Genomic DNA, 19373 nt, shown 5'->3' on the forward strand with positions numbered 1-19373 from the left:
ATTAACATCCTAAAAGGTATATTTTCAAAGCAATCAGCTTCAAGTTAATGCTACATTCAGAAGAAGGAGGGGAGGGGAGAAGGGAAGGGAAAACAAGCAAGCTAATCCACACTAAGTACAAAATTCTTTAGAAAGAAACTGAGCTCAGATGCAAGTTACTTTCAAATAAGAAAGCATCCAAAGGAAGGCTTGTTGGCACAATCTTAAACATTACTAGTTTAATTATCAGTTACTAATAAGCTGAATGTAGTGGCTCAGACTTGTATCCTAGCTACTGAGGAGGCTGAAATTTTAGAGGACTGGCCCAAGGTGAGTTCAGGCAAAAAGGTCACAAGAGCCTATTCTCAACTAATAAAAAGCTGGGCATGGTGGCATGTCCCTATCATCCCAGCTTCATGTGAAGCCTGGGCACAAGTACTCAGAAACAAAAGCTAAAGACATGGTTCAAGTGGCAGAGCAATTGCCTAACAAGCACAAGGCAGAGTTCAGTACTGACAAAAAACAAGTTACAATATACTTCAGTAGAGGTCCCCAAAATGATGGAGACCTCAAGAACTGCATTCAAGCACATACCTGGGTGTGAAGCAAAAACACCACTGGTGACAGAGAGGCCTCGAGTTCAAACCCTAGTGCCACAAAAACGAAGGCAGTGGCTTCAGCTCAGTGGTACAGTACTTGCCTGGCATAGACCAGGAAGCCCTGGTTTGAGCTCCAGTACCATAAGGGGGGGAAAATACAACTAGGTGCCAAGCATAGGCAATGGGACCTCACAGCCAACAGCCAACAGCTGAGCCACAGAGCTTTTAAAAAACTCTGTGAATCAAAGTCAAGGTGATAGTTAACACTTTTAACTCAAATGCTATTTTCACTGTCTAATATGTCTATTACAGAACTGATAATGGTTTTGATCTTAATTAGTATCCTGAAGTGCTATATTCAGTTAAAAATTAACTAGATTGTTTAATCAGTTGCTGTTTCAAAACACTCATCATAACCACTATTGAGTTTTGTTATTACATATTTCATCTTCTGCAGCATTTACAGCAGACCCACAAAGGGATAAATAACTCTTACAAATATTTACTAGTCAAACTTTTATTCTTTTTTTTTTTTTTTTTTTTGGCCAGTCCTGGGCCTTGGACTCAGGGCCTGAGCACTGTCCCTGGCTTCTTCCCGCTCAAGGCTAGCACTCTGCCACTTGAGCCACAGCGCCACTTCTGGCTGTTTTCTGTATATGTGGTGCTGGGGAACCGAACCTAGGGCCTCGTGTATCCGAGGCAGGCACTCTTGCCACTAGGCTATATCCCCAGCCCAAACTTTTATTCTTATTAAGTTCCTTATTAAGTATGCCCTACTTAAAAACTATTTCTACTGGTCTCCCTGTTGCTTTAATTGGAAATAAAAAGGAGTTATTACAACATTCCCCCAACCCCAAATATGGGACTCAAGTCAACTTAGACATGTCATCCCGGCAACACACGAAAACACCAAATAGGACATCAACCCAGCAAGAAGAGACCTCCTAGACCCACTGGGATAGAACTAGTCCTGGCAACAAGGGTCCACCCCGAGACAGTTGGGAAGAGCTGCTCAGATAAAGAAAGGAGATGGTATGAGATCCTAAATGGGGTCATTTTGCATTTGCCCTTTCAGAATTAACCAGAGGTCAAAAGAAAATAGTTCATAAATATGCCTATCTAATGCCCATGTCGGTCTATCTTCTAACTGGTCAGGAACTTATATCTATTGCCTGCTTTATTTATTTATAGTGGGTCTCCCATTCATACTCTATAATCCAGACATCTGTAGCCCTGATAATAGGAAATGATCAAGACCTCCCACCAGGCCCTTAACCACTCCAATCCAGCCCTAGCTTCTGACAGGTTATTCTTAAGCAGTCCACCATGCTCTCTCCCCTACCCAGTCACCAGATGTAATCGGTCAGGAGCAGTTAGGGATATGATCCACCAAGTCCGGCATCACTTGGAATGCAGGAGACAGGAACTATAGCCAGGTTCTGAGGTCACTTCCAGAGCTACTGTGGTTGCACCTCCTTCTCACCCTTCCCTATATACTCTCTCTCCGCCATCACATGGGTCAGGCAAAAAAAAGAGTTTATTGGGGAGCCATACTCTACAGTGGGTATAGTGTGTAGCAGCTCCAACTGGTGCTCTGGAGTTAAGTATATAACTATGTCAGCAAATATCCAATACACCAAGTCATCGATTCTAACTGCACCCCTCTCATTTCATTCTCATTTAAAATATGTACAAACCGTCAGGTATAGTTGTTCACACCTGTAATCCCAGCATTCAGGAGGCAGAAGCAGGAAGATCTCCAGTTTGAGGCTAACCTAGACTACAAAGAAAGACCTTGTCTCAAAAAAATAAATCAAGCCAGGTACTGGTGTCTCACACCTGTAATCCTAGCTATTGAAGATGAGATCTGAGGATCTGGTTCAAGGCAGTTCCCTCCCCCTCTCCCACAGGAAAAGTCCATGCGATTCTATCTCCAATAAACTATTCAGAAAAGGCTAGAAGTGGTGCTGTGGCTCAAGTGGTAGAGTGCTAGCCTTGAGCAAAAAGAATCTCAGGACCAGCACACAGGCCCTGAGTTCAAGCCTCTAGGCCAGCAGAGATAGACAGATAGGCAGGCAGGCAGGCAGACACAAACAGAATATGTATTGTATAAATGCATGTAATTTAATCAATTCTATGAAATTATAAAATCTTTTGTGTATGATGATCCTGGGATTTGAACTTAAGGCATCGTGCTCTCACTTGCTTATTTTGCTCAAGGCTTGACTTTACCACTTGAGCCATACCTCCACTTTCAAGTTTTTGTTGGTTAACTGGAAATAAGAGTCTATCTGTTTATCTGCCCAGGCTAGCTTTGAACTACGATACTCAAATTTCAGCCTCCTGAGTTGCTAGGACAGGCATAAGCCACCAGTGCCTAGCTTTAACATTATAAAGTATTTTTGCCTCTGCTAGTTTGGAACAAAAAGAATTTATAATTCAAACACAAAACAAACACTATTTTTTAATGGCTTAGTATGAAACCACTGATTCTATAATCCAGCATTAAGCAAAGTCTTCTCACTTAATTTTAAAATACTCTTGGTTTTCTTCCATCCTTACTAGCAGTTCTTCAACTTGTTTTTCTGCCTTCCATCAAGTGTGAAATGCCCAAGGGCACAGTCCTTGGTCTTCCTTCCTCTAATCCTTATTGCCCTTAGGAATCTCAGATCTTCAGTCTCTGGGCTTTAAATGCCATCTATCCACTAATGATTTCCAAATTAACACCACCAATCTGGATCACTCCTCTAACTCTAGATTTACAAATCAGTTGACAACTCTATTTGAAAGTTTAACAAACATCTCAAACTTAACTAAAATTGAATTCTTGACTAGAATTTCATGTTTTCCCATCTAAAACCTGAAAGGTTTGAACTAAGAACCATAGCATTGTTCCAGAAATACTTAGTCTTTCCTTCACTGTTGGGAAAGTCTATCATTCTACAACAAACTTATGCACTTTCAAACTCTGAGCAGCTTGAACTATTCAAAACCTGCTATGAAAAGAGCATAAAACCAAAATTTGTACAATCACAAAACATTTTTATTTTTGTGTAAAGGGGAAGGAGATTCAGTAATTGAATCCAGAGCTTTATATATGCTAAGCAAACATTCCACTAAATATCTTATAAAATATTAAATCTATGTGAAACTGTACATAAATAATAAGATCTCAAAACAAAAAGCTGTCTTTTACAAGAAATGTATCCAATGCCTAACGTGTGAAACTGTAACCTCTCTGTACATCAGTTTTATAATAAAAACTTTTAAAAAAAAAAAGTCACTGTTGTGCAGGAAGTGTACAGAAAAGGACCCCCTCATACACAGTTGTTGAGGATGTAAACGAGAACAACTACTATGGAAATCAGTATGGGAGATCCCCAAAAGACTAAAAGCATATGTTCCCTAAGATTCTGCAATACCATTATATCCCAAGGAAAGTAAATTAACATATCAGAGGACACCTACATAATTGTGTTTATTCTAACTTTGTTCACAATATCCAAACTGTGGAATCAACCAAGATTCTCAACAACAGATGAATTGATAAAGGAAACATGATGTATAGATATATACTATGAAGTATCACATAGCCATAAAAATGAAATCATGTGGTTTTCAGGAAAATGAATGAAATTATTCTGAAAAGTTGGGGGGGGGGTGTTAGAGTTGATTGGAATAGATTTTAAACATGTGTGAAGGACTAGATTTTAAACATATGTAAAAACTTAACATTGAAATTCCCTTTTGTATAACTCATTTAAGCTAATTTCTTTTTTTTTTTTGGCCAGTCCTGGGCCTTGGACTCAGGGCCTGAGCACTGTCCCTGGCTTCTTCCAGCTCAAGGCTAGCACTCTGCCACTTGAGCCACAGCGCCGCTTCTGGCCGTTTTCTGTATATGTGGTGCTGGGGAATCGAACCTAGGGCCTCGTGTATCCGAGGCAGGCACTCTTGCCACTAGGCTATATCCCCAGCCCTTAAGCTAATTTCTTGAAAGGGTTAATTATCTACAGAATCCAATTAAGGGCTGGGAATATGGCCTAGTGGTAGAGTGCTTGCCTGGTATGCATGAAGCCCTGGCTTCAATTTCTCAGCACCACATATATAGAAAAAGCCAGAAGTGGTGCTGTGGCTCAAGTGGTAGAGTGCTGGCCTTGAGCAAAAAGAAGCCAGGGACAGTGCTCAGGCCCTGAGTTCACACTCTAGGACTGGCAAAAAAACAAACAAACAAAACCAATTAAATGAATAAACTGAACTAAGCAAATTTGCTGAATGCATCCAAGGAATATGCAGACCAAGTACATTCATATTAAAACAGCACCTATTTACTGGCACTATGCCATGCTTAACTGAGGCAATTGCACCTACAACTACAAGTAGTATGCATCAGTCTAGCTGAGTGGAAGAGCACTTGCCTGGCAAATCTGTTCCTCGGCTCTGAAGGGGGGGAAAAAAAGAAAAAAAAAAAAAGTTACCAGCTAAGACAAGGAAGAAAAATCATCAAGTTCCTCTCTCCAATTAACTAGCAAAAAGCCAGGTGAGAAATAATGGCTCAAGTGTTAGAGCACCAGCTATAAGAAATCTAAAGCAGGAGGCCTTGAGTTCAAGCCCTAGTTTTAGTACAAGTAAATGAACAAAGTTATATGCCCACACACCATACTATCTATATTATGAAGCCTAAATATAACCAAGTTTACATAGCACAGAGAATAGAAGCACAAAGCTACCATAGAGGTGCAATCATCAAATTTGAGGGCTAACAAGGGAAATTTGAACACTGAGATATTTAGTATGCCTGAAATTTCCTTTAAATACCCACCAAGAGGACATGGAATAAATATAAAATAAACAAGATTGGTCATTTGCTGATATCTGGGCAATAGATACATAAAGATTTACTTTAGCTTTCTATATAGATACATTTGAAATTCTTATTTTTCATAGTAAAATGTCTGTAAGAGGGTTAGAAGCATGAATCAGTGAATTCAAACACTATTTTAAGGGCTGTGGGTAGATTTCAGTGACAGGGCTCTTGCCTAGCATATGTAAATCCCTAAATTTAATCCCTAGTGCTGGAAGCAGGAATGTGTAAAATCTACCAGTAAGGTAACAAATATTATTCTAGACTGAGAAGACTTGGATTGCTAATGCAAAAAAAGGAAGAGAACGCATTGTAAGACATGTTAACAATGCTACTGGAAAAAAAAATGTGTTTCAGGGATGTATAGTAGTCCACCAACTGTTAACTGAATTATGGAAAAGAGTGCACATTTTAAAATGTTTGTATCAGGGGGAGGGGGGAATGAGGGATGAGGTAACAAACAGTACAAGAAATGTATCCAATGCCTAATGTATGAAACTGTAACCTCTCTGTAATTCAGTTTGATAATAAAAATATATATATAAAAAGTTTGTATCAATTTTACAAAATAATTACATGACTGCTGAACATAGCAATGAAACTGTTTTTAGTTAAAAATTTGAAAAAAATGTTTGACAACTTACAGATACGGTTCTTTTTTGTTGTTGTGAAGGTGATGTTCAGAAGGGTTAGTTATATAAGTAAGGTAATGAGTACATTTCTTGTAGAACAGTTAGCCCCTCCCTCCTTTTTCTCCCACTTACCCCCACACAATCCTAAAAGAAATGTATCAAATACAAACTAAGTTTCTTTCATCCTAAATTTCCCAAAATCAATGTATCTCAGAAAGCTTACACTGATGCAGTAAATTTCTATTTTCTCAGTCTTCTGACAGTGCATGAAAAAGTTCTCTACAAAATATTACCAAACCAAATCCAACAATGTATAAAAGAATTATACAACCAAGTGGGATTTATCTCAGATATGCAAGAACAGTTCAATATTTTAAAAAAAAAAGTTAATGTAATCTACCACACCACACCACATAGACTAAAGACAAATTACATGATAGCACCAATCAACAAAGGAAAAGAATTTGACAAAGTTCAGCACAAAACCTGAGCTGGCTGGGGTGTGAGCTGGCTGTGGTGGTAAATACATGTAATTCCAGAATTTAGAAGGCTGAGCAGGAGTACTGAGAGTTCTAGGACATCTGAGCTACATAATAGCAAACTGTCCTTATTTTTTTTTAAAGCACTCAGTCATCATTTACACAGTAACAAATTCACCAAGAAGAAGAGTTCCCTAAAGAATGTCTATTAAAAAAAACAAAACCTGGGCTGGGAATATGGCCTAGTGGCAAGAGTGTTTGCCTAGTATACATGAAGCCCTAGGTTGGATTCCTCAGCACCACATATATAGAAAACGGCCAGAAGTGGTGCTGTGGCTCAAGTGCCAGAGTGCTAGCCTTGAGCAAAAAGAAGCCAGGACCAGTGAGTGCTGATCAGGCCCTGAGTCCAAGCCAGGACTGGGAAAAAAAAAAAAAACAACCTATAACTAACATCATGTTTACTGGTGAGAAATCAGAGGCTAAATTCCCACTAAAATCAGGATTAAGCAAAAGCATATCATAATACTTAGTTTAATGGATCATGGTTTGTTTCTGAGTATCTACCATAATGGATGAATAGATTATGGCTTGTTTGTGCTAACATTCAACTGGAAAATTGATTTTTATTTCTATAAAAAGTATCTGCAGCTGGGCAGTAGTGGCTAACACCTGTAATCCTAGCTAATCAGACACTGAGTTCCGAAAATCATAGTTTGAAGCCAACGGAGGCAGAAAAGTCCATGAGATTCTTATCTCCAATTAATCATCAAAAAGCGAAAAGTAGACCTGTAGCTCAAGTTGCAGAACACTTTCCCTGAAAGGAAAAAGCTAAGAAACAGCATGCAGGAAGCCCCACTACCAGCAAGCAAGCACACACGAGCACAGTGCATATGAAAGCTGTTTACTAATTGCTCAATAGAAAGCAACTCAATATTGTGCTGTTATCCAAGGATTATATTTCCAAAAAAAATTAGTCAAAAGTAGTTCTGACAATTCCAATAGGGTCCTTTATGTTTTGTTTTGTTTTTGCCAGTTCTGGGCTTGAACTTAGGGCCTGGGCACTGTCCCTGGCTTTTTTTGTTTTTGCTCAAGGCTAGCACTCTACCACTTGAGCCACAGTGCCACTTCCAGCTTTTTCTATGTATGTGGTGCTGAGGAATTGAACCCAGGGCTTCATGTATACAAGGTGAGCACTTCACCACTAGGCCATATTCCCAGCCAGGGTCCTTTTTAAAAATAAAGTTTAGGGGGGAGGGAATGGAGATGGGGGGGGGGATGAGGGAAGAGGTAACAAGGTGGATAAGAAATGTAAACACTACCTTACTTATGAAACTGTAACCCTGTGTATATCACTTTGACAACGAAGAAATAAATTTTTAAAAATAACTTTATTTCTATTAAATACCAAATGAAATGAGGTAATTACCAAAAAAAGGCTTTTGAAGTGTTTTTTAATCACGGAATTACATCCTGTCTTGAGAATTCCCAATTATTGCAACTTAACTTGTACACGTAAAGACCTTTTTTTTATGTGCAGAAAAGAATAATTTCTTCATATATACAAGGAATAATTTCTTACAATAATTAGCTTATAGTTGGAAATAATTATATTGTTAAAGTTGACTAAAGTTTAATAAATATAGTTGAAGCAACTTGATGGTGACATTCAAGCACATTAAATTGGATCCCTAATTCATATGTAGAAAACCAGAAGTGGAGCTGTGGCTCAAACTAGCCATACTACTAAATTAATTGATAAAACCATAAAAAGACACAAATCATCATGGCCTCAAATTAGGCAATAATACCAACAAGAAAGTAAATAAAACAACCCACAGAATGAAAGAAAGCATTTGCAAACTATTAGGTAAGACACTTACATATGGAATTATATAGAGAACTATTACAACAAAAAAACCTGGACCGCTGCCAGCAGCCCATGGTTCACACCTATAATCCTAGCTACTCGGGGGGCTGAGATAAGAGGATAGCAGTTCAAAGCCAGCCCAGGCAGGAAAGTCCATGAAAGAAAGGAAGAAGCTCAGGGACAACATCCAGGCCCTGAGTTGAAGACCCAGGGCTGGCAAAAAGAAACAAAGGAAGGAGGGAGAGGAAGGAAAGAGAGAGAGGAAGGAAAGAGAGAGAGGGAAGAGAAGAGGGAGAGGGAGGGGAGCAGAAAGAAAGAAAGAAAAAACATGACTAGAGGCATGGCTCAAGTGGCAGAACACTTGCCTGGCATATGTGATGTCCTGAGTTCAATCCCAAGAATAAAGCTGAGCACCAGTGGCTGACACCTGTAATCCTAGCTACTCAGGAAGCTGAGATCCAAGGACTGTGGTTCCAAGCCAGCCTGGGCAAGAAGGTCTGTGAGACTCTCATCTCCAATTAACTGCCAGAAAATGGGAAGTGGCACTGTGGCTCAAAGTGGTAGAGCACTAGCCTTGAGTAGAAGAGCTCAGCACCCAGGCATGAGTTCAAACCCCATGACCAACCAAAAAAAAAATTTTTTTTAAGTAACATAATACAATAGTTTCTAGTGTTTGCAGAGCTTTGCTACCATCACCCAGTTTGTGGGGAGGGGGCGGTGGAGACAAATGACTTGGAAAACAAGCTAGAAATTCCTGAAAGGTTAACCATAGTTCCAATGTCACCTATTAATTTCACTCTATTCAAGAGGAATGAAAACTTACCTCCACACCTTGTACCCAGCCAGGCACAAATGACTCACAGATATAATCCTAGCCACTCAGGAGGCTGAGACCTCAAGGATCACAATTCAAAACCAGCCCAGGAAGAAAAGCCTGACTCTATCCTCAAATAACTAGCAAAAAGCCAGGTGTACCAGGTGCTGGCAGTTTATGCCTATAATCCTACTACTCAGGAGGCTGACATCTGAGGATCATAGTTGACAGCCAACCCAGCAGGAAAGCCTGTGAGACTCTTATTTCCAATTAGCCCCAAGAAAAACCAGAAATGAAGCTGTGGCTCAAGTGGTAGAGCACTAGCCATGATCAGAAAAGCTCTGGAACAGTGTTCAGGCCCTGAGTTCAAGCTCTACAACTGACAAAAACAAAAAAGACAGGGGGGCTAGGAATATGGCTTCGTAGTCAAGTGCTTGTCTAGCATGCAAGAAGTCCTGGGTTTGATTCCTTAGGTACCACATAAATAAAAGCTGGGCGCCAGTGGCTCACGCCTGTAATCCTAGCTACTCAGGAGGCTGAGATCTAAGGATCTCAGTTGGAAGCCCAGCCCAGACTATCTCCAATTAACCACCAGAAAACTCAAAGTGGCACTGTGGCTCAAGTGTTAGAGCACTAGCCTTGAGCCAAAGAGCTCTTCAGCCCCTCACCCCTCACCTCCCATAAAAAACACAAATGATCATAGTTGTCTGTTCATAATAGTCAGAAGTGGAGCCGGGCAGTGGTGGCTCACACGTGTAATCCTAACTACTCAGGAGGCTGAGATCTGAGAATTGCAATTCAAAGCCAGTCCAGGCAGGAAAATCCATGAGACTCTCATCTTCAATTAACCACCAGAAAGCCAGAAGTGGCGCTGTGGCTCAAGTGGTAGAGCGCTAGCCTTGAGCTGAAGAGCTCAGCGACAGGCCCCAGGGCCCAGAGTTCAAGCCCTACAAAAGTCAAAATGGAAATAATCTGACCTAACCAAAATGTGTATCCACAGAATGGGATAGTATTCAGTCACAAAATAAATGAAATACTGACAGATGGTACATGATGAACTCTGAAAATATGTTAAGAAGCCAGACACAAATGGTTACGTATACTGTGTGATTCCATTTACATAAGATATCAACAATAGGCAAATCATTAGATACATAAAGATTTGAAGTTGCCAGGAGCGGCAGGAGGGCAAAAGGAGAACAACTTAATGGATAGGTGGATCTTTTCTGAATGATGAAAATGTTCTAGAATTAAACAGTGACAGTTGCACAACTCCATTAATACACAAAAAGCCACTGAATTGTGTACGTTTTAAAAAGATCAATTATGAATTTTTGCCATTAGGGAACTATAAATAATAACATTACTTCACTAGGATGACTAAAATTGTGTATGTATGCTTATATGTGCATATACACATATGTAAACATTAAAAAATAACAAAGCAGTTATGTTTTAAAATCAGTAACTTGGACTAAGGATGCAGCTTAATGGTAAACTGTTTAGCATACACAAAGTCCTGGGTTCACTACACACACGCACTCACACAAAAAAATAAATAAATTACAAAAGGAGGAGAAAGGAGGTCTAACTGCAATGATGCAACTGATTTCAATAATGCCTTATTCAAAAATGTTTGTCTAGGGGCTGGGGATATGGCCTAGTGGCAAGAGTGCTTGCCTCGTATACATGAGGCCCTGGGTTCAATTCCCCAGCACCACATATACAGAAAATGGCCAGAAGTGGCGCTGTGGCTCAAGTGGCAGAGTGCTAGCCTTGAGCAAAAAGAAGCCAGGGACAGTGCTCAGGCCCTGAGTCCAAGGCCCAGGACTGGCCAAAAAATAAAAATAAAAATGTTTGTCTATATAAATCAACACCAGGGATGAGAATGTGGCTTAGTGGGTAGAGTGCTTGCCTGGCATGCATGAAGCCCTGGGTACAATTCCTCAGTACCACATAAACAGAGAAAGCCAGAAGTGGCACTCTGGCTCAAGTGGTAGAGTGCTAGCCTTGAGCAAAAGAAGCTGAGCAACAGTGCCCAGGCCCTGAGTTAAGCCCCAGGACTGGCAATCAATCAATCAATCAATAAATGCATATAAAAATCTGAGTTGACAAAAGATGAAACAGAAAACTTGTGTTGTACTTGGGAATGGGGAAAAGGGACAGGGAAGTTTATCTTTAACATATTTACTATAAAAGGAATTTTTCAGTAATAAATTTCATCCAGTAGGCAGGTTCCAAATCAATTTTATATTCAATTCACCTCTACAATCTCTACTTAAACATTCAAACCAATGATGCTTGTTTAAAACACCACTTTAACCAAATACAACCCTCTCAGAAAGCAAAGAATGCTTACTACCTAAATTTCTCAAGCAGTGAAAATTCTTGTGTAATTCTATCAAAGTGCCTTTTACAAATACAAGTAGCCTAAGTAAAAACATCTATTTCTGAAGTGTATTAACAAGTTAATTTTAGCTTACTTACACTAGAAAGTTTCATGAACCCTAAAAAATGTTTCTAATATAAAATACTTTCTGAAAAACCAGACAATTTGAAGAAAAAAAATATTTTGATGAGCTGGAAGACAAGTTTCCACAAAGACACAGTGGATGAGTCAGGCTGATTTACTGCTAAGACTGTGTATCCACAAAGCACCACGCACACACACAACAAACACACACCTATTTTCCAAATGCATGAGCATCCACATAGATATTACATAATAGTATGTATTACCCTTAGTATATAAATATACTATGGGCAAGCTTGCTGTGTTGTCCAACAGGTAACAATGAATCACATATTCTCCTGCCTCATCCAACTTATGACCAATGATACATGCTGCCAGCATCTGAGATTAAGAATGCAACTGAAGGGGCTGAGAATGTGGATTAGTGGTAGAGTGCTTGCTTAGCGCACGCATGATGTCCTGGGTTCCATTCCTTAGCATCACATAAATGGAAAAAGCCAGAAGGAGCGCTGTGGCTAACGTGGAAGAGTACTAGCCTTGAGCAAAAAGAAGCTCAGGGATAGTACCCAAGTCCTGATTTCAAGCCCCAGGACTGGCAAAAAAAAAAAAAGAAAAGAAAAAGAATGTAACTGAAGCCGGGAGCCAGTGGCTCATTCCTGTCTGTAATCCTACTATTCGGGAAGAGGCTTCAGATCTGAGGTTCAAAGCCAGCCTGGATAGAAAAGTCCATGAGACTCTTATCTCTAATTAACCACCAAAAATCCAGAAGTGAAGCTATGACTCAAGGGGTAGAAGACCAGCTTTAAGCAAAAAAGCTAAGGGGCAGCATCCAGGCCCTGAGTTCTAGACCCAGTACCAACACAAGGAAAAAAAGAGCAAAAAAAAAAATGCAAACTGAGGCTACAGATTTATTTCTCCTCCATATATAAATATGGAATGGCTACCCTTCCTATCACTACTGCCAAACTCAAAACCAAGTAACTATCCCAGACCCAAACGTGAAGTAAACTGAAGAACGGTGGTGCTAATTTTCATCTGAATATGAGTCATAATCAAAATGCCTAAGAGCCTCTTATCTCCAATTAACCACCAAAAAGCCAGAAGTGGAGCTGTTGCTTATGTAGTAGAGCACTAGCCTTGCACCAAAAAGCACAGACAGCAAGCTCTGAGTTCAAGCCCCAAGACAGGTGCAGACAGACAGACACAGACACAGACACAGACACACACACACACACACACACACGACAGAGTAAACACATCCCTTGGAGCAGAAGTCACCAAAAACTATTCTCAATAGACAGTACTTAAGCTGGCCCAAAATAAAAGGAGTATCCGTGAATGCCTGAATGCCGGTGGAAAAGGATTTCAAACTGAAAGAAGGCGTAAAGGAAGGCCCAGAGGAATGACTTCACAGGAACAACAAACAAGTTTGGCTGGAACTAGAGCTACACAAAGGGAATAAGAGAAGACTGAAGAACAGAGCAGGGCCACACTTGGCCACACCAAAGAGCTTAAAGGCTTCTTTGCATTTATTAAGAAGTTTCCTGTAGGTCTTTATTATGAGGTGAGGAGGTGAGAGTTTTTAGAGCTGCAACTATTTTTGCCCAAAGCATAAGTAGAGCACAGATATTTCAAATAAAACAACAAATTAAACAGAGGGAAAAAAAAATGTACAAAGACCAAATACAGGAGAATTCTTCCAAGGAAGCAGGGAAGCAATAGTAATGCTAAAATAAAAGAACAAAGTTAAGTAAAGTTACTATGTTCCATGTTCTACCTCTGCAACCCCCATTTACTTAAAAGGTTGAATTTATTTTTTTAAAAAAAATATTAAACACAGGGAATGGCTGTTGCTGTATCAATTACACATATGAAGCAACCTGCTTCAAATGTTGTAAACTGGACAGTGAGTTCCAAAAGCTATGTTAATCATCAGCCTTTAAATGTGATATGCCATAACCCCTATCAGTGTACCCACGTGGTTCAAGGCCATGAGCTTAAAATATACTGCCATGAATGAGTTCATCACAATAACCCGAGCACATTTCAAGAGCAAATAGATGGGTGTCCCAATGCTCCAAGGCGTTAAGAAAGGTGCTGAAAATCCAGCAGAAATAAAACTCCCTCAGGACATTCAAATAGCATCCGCCCCCAAAGAGTAAAATGTGTCATTCCTGGCTCACTACCTTTTAACCCCAAAGGACCAATGGAAACAATTAGGATATTTTAGCATAAGAAAGATTACCTAAGAAACAAAAATCAGGAAGAAGAAGAGCTTGTTAGTTTGTTGTTGTTGTTTTAATTACTTTAATAATAACCAAGATTTAGCTTTATTTTTTCCAAACTAATTTAGGTGACTTTCCCGAGGCCCTTGGCACAGCGAAGATCAAAATTCTTTATGGCTCTTCCTGGCTTTTGATTTCTGTACACTAACTGAGTCACCCATATTTGATCAACACAAGGGTACCCAGGACATTGCACAAGTGACCGGAAAGTCAACTAAAAGCGCAGGTACAGGAGCCATTCATTATATAACATCCCCAAGAAGTACGTTTCTTTTCAACCCTGCCTTGAAAACAGTATTGTTACTGTTGCACAGCACAAGAATCAACACTACCGCACATCAATTAAGTTAAGACCAAAACAATGGACAAGAGGAAGCAGTGCTTAATATGACAGTCTATGGAAATAAGGAAAAGGGAAATCGAGTGAATGAAATACAAAGCTCTAAAGCACCAGAGTTTCAAAACAGCCTATCTCCGAGATAAAGGGGCCAGTGCAAACTTCCCGGCTTAACCCCAAACTGCCCGTCTCCGGCGCTTCCCGTGCGGATGGGCGTTCGTCCCAGTGCTGTCAGTGAGGTGACCCGCACCAAAACACAGCAGAAAAAAAATAAACAAATAAATGAAAAGCACACCCTTGCACGGAGCAAACGTTACCGGGAGCGGAGGGCCACAGGACCTTTGCACAAGTTCCAGCGGCGCCCCCCCCCCGGCACCCGCCCCGTCGTCGCCCCCCACCTGGATTTTCTAAGATATGACAAAAACAAAAAACAAAAAACCGGAGGCCAGCGCAGGAGGTGGGGAGGAAGCAAGTTTGGAGACCAGCACCAACTTGTGGCGAGGGACCCAAGAATTCGGGGCCTACCGCGGACCGGGAGGGAGCCAGACCCCCACTCACCGACACCCATCAGGCAGGAGGAGAAGTTGTAGGGCTCCGGCGGCGAGAGGTGGCCGGGCCGGTCGGACGGCCAGCCACGACCGACCCGAGTCGGTAAACAAGCCGGGCGGACCCACCCTCCCCCGGCCCCGGGCTGTCCCCGCGCCCAGAGCCCAAGATGGACGCGCGGCCGGCGGGCGGCCCGAGGCCCGGCCTGCGCTCTCCCGCAACGCCGCTGCCCCCCCCCCACCCCGCGACCCGGGAGGCTCGGCGATCGGGGCACCGGAGGCCGCCCGGGCACCGACGGGCCGCGGCGGGACAGCGAGGGCCCTCCGGCCCGGCGCCCACACCCGGGTCCGGTTACCTGGCGGCGGCGGCTCCTCCTCCAGCTCCCGCTCCTCCGCCTCCTCCTCGTCGTCTGACGCTGGGCGCCCGCCCGGCGGCGGCGACGACTCCCGCACAGCCCGCCCGCGGCGACGAGCCGAGCCCGGCCCCTCTCCGCCTCCCTCGGCGCCGCCGCCCGCCCGCCCCGCTGCTGCCGCCTCCGCCCGCCCGCTCGCCCCAGTCAGGACATGGTCTCCGCGGGCCCGCGCTCGGCTCCCCGGCTGCCGGAGGCGGGGGAAGAGGGGCGGAGAGCAGGCGCAGAGGCGGGGGGCCCGAGGGGCGGGGGCAGAGCGGACGGGGGGGCGGCCTCGGACGCTGCGGACTTCTAATGGCGGCGGCCAGGGACCCGGAGCCAAATAAACCCCGCGGCGGGCAGCGCGACGTCAGGGCCGGACCCCGCCGCTCCGCGCCCTGCCATTGGCCCCGGAGCCGCCGCCGGCGCAGCCAATGGGCAGCCGCCTCTTTCCGGGCGCATGGGTCGGGGGCGGGCCTGAGCCGCGTGACGTCAGCGGCGCGCCAGCTGATTGTGAGGCGGCGTCGCGCCCGGGCGCTCCGCGGTGGCGCGCGCCGGGCGCCCCGGGGCTCGGGCCTGCCGGGGTCTCCTTCTCGGCAGCCGGACGCCGACGGAGCGCCGACTCGGTCACGTCTGCAGCGAGCCGTCCGGCAGCCGAGACGCTGCTTCGCGCTTTCTTAGGCACTTACAGGCTCTCGACCGGACGCCCGGGAAGACGGAGCTAGTGCTCCGCGATAAGTTCCCTTGCTGTGCCAGAGTTCCCTGGTGCGTGCGGCCCACGCCCGCCCTCGGGGCAGCTGCCCACTTACGTGAGTGTGTGCGTGCGTGCGTGTGTGTGTGATATCTCTTTAGCACACACACACACATCAGTGAGGAGAAGCCGCGAGCGGGGGGTGGGGGGGAGACGGAGCTGGTGCTCCGCGATAAGTTCCCTTGCTGTGCCAGAGTTCCCTGGTGTGTGCGGCCCATGCCCGCCCTCGGGGCAGCAGCCCACTTACGTGAGTGTGTGCGTGCGTGTGTGTGTAATCTCTGTTTAGCACACACACACATCAGTGAGGAGAAGCCGCGGGGCGCGGGGCGGGGGGGGGGGGGGGGAACCTGGCCGGCTCCCGGTTTAAGTAAACTCAGCTAAAAAAGGTAAGTTTTATCTGGCAGATATTTATCCGGATTACTGGTACATCTTACCTTGTCCAAGACAAAGGATAAATTACAGCCATGGGGCCAAAATAACTGCTATAAAGATCCCTAGAGCCTAAGTTCTAGACAGTCCGATGTAGGGTGATGGATTTTTACATATTTCTTAACCTTTTTCACTGTAAAAATCGTTCAGTGACCTAAATAAGGCAGATAGTTGCGAGAATTTCCAGAAATATATCAGATTTATCTAACTAGAAAACGGATCTTCCCCACCCTCCACCCCCACAGCGGGACTTTACCTTGAATTTTTGTATATTGCAAATTTTAAATCAAGAACTTTGAAAGACCATGAAACACAACTACTTTTTCAAAATGTAAATCTCGTTCAAAGTTATCTGTTGAAAAGCCCCAGCACTCCTCAAGAGTTCCATTGCTCACCTCTGGTTCATGGATGACCGTAATATTCAGAGTTTAGTTGGTTTTCAGATTTAAATGAGACCTCAGTAAAACGAACCACAGAATTCTTTTTTTTCCTTTGCCCAAATGTGACTAAGGATGTCTTACAGCTCGTCTATGACCAACAGGAAATAAATCATACCTTCTAATGCTCCCCCCTCACCAACAGTGCACTTCACAATCGTTTGTATAATTCATCTCCAAAGCCATTGCTGTGATCTTCAACAATCTCACCTTCTCAGCAACATTATTTGCTCAAGGCCTTGTCAGTACATTCAGTTTAAGCTGCCATACAAAACACATTCTCAAGCCTATAATTAAGTCAATTGTAGATTAAATCAAACACACTGTTGTTATGCAACAACAATAATTCAACCAAAACAGTTCACTCCAAAAATATTTTTTGTAAGAGCTTCTTAATCCCTCCATCTTCCCCTTCCTGAATTAAGGCTGCTCCCCACCTGCAATTTAACAAACATCACACAAGTGTCATGTTTGGTCTGTGTTGTTGTTTATTTAGGTAAGGGAAGTGGCATATAATTTTGGTAGTTCATTAACCCTATTCAGAAGAAAAATCTGCCATGTACCAAGGAGACGGAAGATACGATGACTGGTAACGTGAGATGGGTAGGATTGGATCAGTGAAGAAGAGAAGAGAATGATAGAAAAAGTGACATTGATCAAGATGCAGTATACTCATAAGCTAACTTGTTGATTAAAACCCCTGTACAACTGTGTAAAGATAATTTAAAATAAATAGGTAATGCATCTTAGTTAAGGAAACAGCACAGAAAAGAGGGTAAGAGAAAAATAAGCACAGTTACAAAGTCAGATGTGCTAAGTAAATTGGAGCAAAACTTAACCTGTAGTTGAGGAAAAGCAAATCCAAAAATGACTATGTTAAAGCCTAAAGACACTTGATATGAGCCCATTATACATTAAGTTCCACAGAGGGGCTTCCTTGAACATGGATATCAAAAAACACCCTAGATTTATTGTGACAATCCCTAGTTGGAGGACCTAGGCGTGGATATGTTTTAAACTTACTCTTCAGGTAAATGTAACATGCAGGTAGACTTGAGAATTATTGATGGAGTCCCCATCCCCAAACTTTGTAGATGTAGACACTAATGCCTACAGATGCTAAGTGAATTAAGAAAGCTGGATCCAACTGGAATTAGACATAGACTCAGCTAATACAGTTGATCACATGGATACAGTAAAGGAACTGATTACTACTTGGAACAGATTTACCATTTTACTTAACTATTTTTTGGTTCAGCCAGGTGTCAGTGGCTCACACCTGTAATCCTCACTACTCAGGAGGCTAAGGAGCATTATTCAAAGTTAGCCCAGTCAGGAAAAGTCTGTGAGACTGTGAAAAAAAAAAACCCACAGAAACCACAGAAGTGGAGCTGTGGCTCAAAGTGGTAGAGCACTAGCCTTGAACAAAAGAGCACAGAGACAACACTCAGGCCCTGAATTCAGGCCCCCAAACCGACACACACACACACACACACCATATATATGAATGCTAGAAATATTTCATTTGAAGCCTTGAGTGACAAATTGTAGGTCTCTATTTAATACTTCCACTACCAGTAGAAAATGAGTAGGAAAAAAGAAAATGGAAAGGTTCTGAGCAAAAAGGTGGCACTGTTGTAACAACACCCTTACCTGGGATGTTTGTGGGACAAAGGTAGAACTAGAAATAGGAATGAAAAAATAAATTAAAAAAAGAAACAAGGAACTGAAACCATGGTAGCTGTGGCAATAGAAATGCAGGGCAAGAGTAAAATCTGGTGACAGTGAAACTTCACACTTTGCCAGTGCCTAAATCTGGAACAGCATGGAAAAAAATCAAAACTCGGGTTGGAGTCCTAGCACAAATGCAAAAGGACCTACCTAGCAAGCTCAAAGCTTTGAAATCAAAACCCAGTACTAACCCCCCCCCCCAAAAAAAAGTCAGAGAATACTCTATAATGATGGTGTGGTCAACAGTGAGACACACAGACAGAGCTGGATCAGAGGACATACTGGCCACAGATCAATATATGAAGATCCTGAGCTCTTGAGGAACTGGGATTACAGGAGGGAACTGTGCGCTTTAATGGGCATATCTTGGAGATAAACATCAGGTTGTCCAGACAGAAGTTCCCATGGAAATCCACAGAGGTAGGAAAGAAAACTACCAGCAGGAAAAAGGAGAGGTCACAAAGTTAGGAGACGTGGTCCCAGATGCTGCAGGTGTGGTGAGTCCCAAATAAAAGACCATAAACAATGTCACTTCCCACAGATTTTAGAGAAAAATTAGAACAAAGAAAGGTCAACTGGGTTTGACAAATAAGAGACCTGGTGACCTTTTAGCAAATAGTTCTAAGTAGGATGGTAAGGAGAAATGCCAAATTTCCAAGACGGAAGCCATGCATGGGTATCAAAACAGTGATCACAGGCAACCAGTCCGAGACATTTGGCCACAACAGGAAGGCAGGACTTAGAACAGCACAGTAACTAGACTGA

General features: G+C 42.8%; 1 protein-coding gene across 2 annotated transcripts in view; it reads right to left on the reverse strand.

Annotated features, from left to right (window-relative positions):
• Positions 1 to 15635, reverse strand: part of Zranb1 (zinc finger RANBP2-type containing 1) — a 63191-nt gene extending 47556 nt beyond the window's left edge. For both annotated transcript variants that reach the window (XM_048338051.1, XM_048338050.1), the window contains exon 1: positions 15228 to 15635. The gene's annotated coding sequence lies outside the window, so the exon portion shown is untranslated. The remainder of the gene's footprint in view (positions 1 to 15227) is intronic.
• Positions 15636 to 19373: the final 3738 nt, after the last annotated feature.

The sequence above is a fragment of the Perognathus longimembris genome, chromosome 2 (genome assembly GCF_023159225.1).
Source record: "Perognathus longimembris pacificus isolate PPM17 chromosome 2, ASM2315922v1, whole genome shotgun sequence".
NCBI classification, from domain to species: domain Eukaryota; kingdom Metazoa; phylum Chordata; class Mammalia; order Rodentia; family Heteromyidae; genus Perognathus; species Perognathus longimembris.